Source organism: Molossus molossus, unplaced genomic scaffold, assembly GCF_014108415.1.
Source record: "Molossus molossus isolate mMolMol1 unplaced genomic scaffold, mMolMol1.p scaffold_m16_p_11, whole genome shotgun sequence".
Lineage (NCBI taxonomy): Eukaryota > Metazoa > Chordata > Mammalia > Chiroptera > Molossidae > Molossus > Molossus molossus.
The window spans coordinates 38916910-38919333 of NW_023425346.1; positions in this window are offsets into that span (position 1 = coordinate 38916910).

Below are 2424 nucleotides of genomic sequence, written 5' to 3' on the forward strand. Positions count from 1 at the left end.
GTACTCAGCCCCACACCCCACGGTCATTCTGATGGGGTCTCCCCATTGTGTCCATTCTTTTATTTCTAAAAATCTGCTTATGTCTGTCCCTTCCTAAAAAGCCCATGGTGGCTCTTTAACAAGCTGAGGGGACGACTCACAAGGTGGAGCTGTCTCCAGTTCCAGGCTCTTCTCATGTTTGCCCTACAACCTCGTGACACAAAACTACTCACCAACGCCCACGTCATGCCCTGGCAAGCTGCTCATCCCTTCGCACGAGGTGTTCCTGCAGCAGAGACAGCCCTCTTCGAGCTCCACTTCTCTGCTTCCAAAACTCCTGCTTTTTTATTTTATTTTCTATTTTTATTAAAAAAATTTTTTAAAAATTGATTTTAGAGAAAGAGAGGAAGAGAGGAGAGAGAGACAGAAACATCGATTGGCTGCCTCCTGTATGCCACCCACTGGAGATTGGGCCTACAGGCTGGGCATGTGCCCTGACCAGGAACTGAACTGGCGACCTCTAGGTGTGTGGGTCAATGCCCAACCACTGAGCTACACCAACCAGGTGAAAATTCCTGTATTTTAAACATGGCTCTAAAGTTACCTCTCTCCAAAGTTCTTCTCTATTTCTTTTTCTCAACTTCCTGTTTCAGAAAGAATTAATTTGCCTCTTAATCTCCATCAAGACTTGATTGTAACTCTGTTATAGTTATAGTAATTATTATGTCTTATTATTTTAATCTTTATCTGACTATGCTGATAGAAAACCATCGGGTCCTGGGCAGGGACATTGGCTTACTCATATATTTATCTCCAGTCAAGAACCTTGCATGCAGTGAACATGCAATAAATGTGTACTAAACAAGGACAATTTCTGGTAGCCTCTGGATCGCCCAGTTTCTGTTCAACAGCACGACTGCACAGAGTCTGTTGTGTGCTTGGGCTTCTCGTCTGTACAATGAGGAAAGAGGCCAGCGGGTCAAATTCTGGGCATAGTAAAAGGTATCCGTGGAGACCAGCGGGATTCGCTCCTGGGAACAGTTGGCTGGAGAGGGGGCATGCTTCCCGGTTCTCTGTGTACTCCCAACACTCCTCAAAACGCCTTTGGAATGTGCACGCAGGATGTTCTGGAGGATCTGCAGAGTGTTTCTGCTGCTCAGCTTTGCACGATGAGAGTGCGGGGGCAGGGCTGGGAAGCAAGCAAGCATCCCTCCTCGTGCATAAGCATATGCTGGGAACCCTCCCTGGCCCCTAGACAAAGGAAAGAGCCAGGCTAAATGTGTGATGCGAAAAGACTCGAGGGAGAAGAAAGAAAATAGATGGCACATTTTATAAAACTGAAGTTCGTAGGATGTCTAGGAATCCAAAACACTTTTATTGCCTTAAAAAACTTAACATGGCACTGGCTCTATGTGTGTCTATTTTTCCGGTAACGTAAATGGGAATAAAGGGCGCTTCTTGTCTCTCAGTGCTGCACAACCCACTTGTTATTAGTAACACAGGCTTATATTGTAGCCCACATTGTGCCTAATTACAACTAGTCTTTATAAGCAAGCTGGGTAGATGGTGTCAGACCAGATTTCAGCTTGGGATGATACCGGGGTGGGGTGGGGGACCCATAAATCTAAACTACAACAAGCGCGATGAATCTTAAATAAAAGGTCCAAGAGAAGACTCACTTGTCGCCGCATTGTGTGGTCTTCTTTCGGACTCGGAGCGAGGAGAGAGGAGGCAGGTTAGAGGCTGTTATTGCTTTCAATGGTACAAATATGCTCTGGCAATTGTTGTATAAGGCTCGAAATGACTGTAGGCTTTTGTTCCTCCAAATGTCAAAGGTTACTAAAATAGGAATGAGAAGGGATGAAATGGAAACTTTTAGTGCTGTATTATGTCATTCTGTCTGAATCTCATTCAGGGACATCCAATCGGCCCTTGTTCCTCGGTGAGCACGTTTGCTCATTCCTGATCCCCCTCCACGCTCCCGCAACCCCGTGAAAATAAACCAAAGCAACTAAACTTCAGTTAGACAGGACATCAGGGAAGGGAGGGTTGAGAGATATGTATATTTGAATGTTTTTGAGTTTCATAAGAATTTATTTTTCACAAATTTTAATTGATGATGTGCATCATATAAATTGAAAAAAATATTGGAAAAGTATAAGAAGAATACTAAACTCATCTGAAATCTCAATATTTGGAGAAAACTGTAATTAACATTTTGGTGACCATCTTTCAATATATCCATATATTTGGATATATATATATATATATATATATATAAAATAGAATATCACACATGCTGATCTTATCATGGGCATTTACTATTAGCTTTAATGGGTTTTCACTAACTCTGTGCCCTACATGTCTACTGCAGTGTATGAGGCTATCTATTACCATATATTTCTCAAGAAATACTTGTTTTCACTCTTTAGTATCAGCTAATTA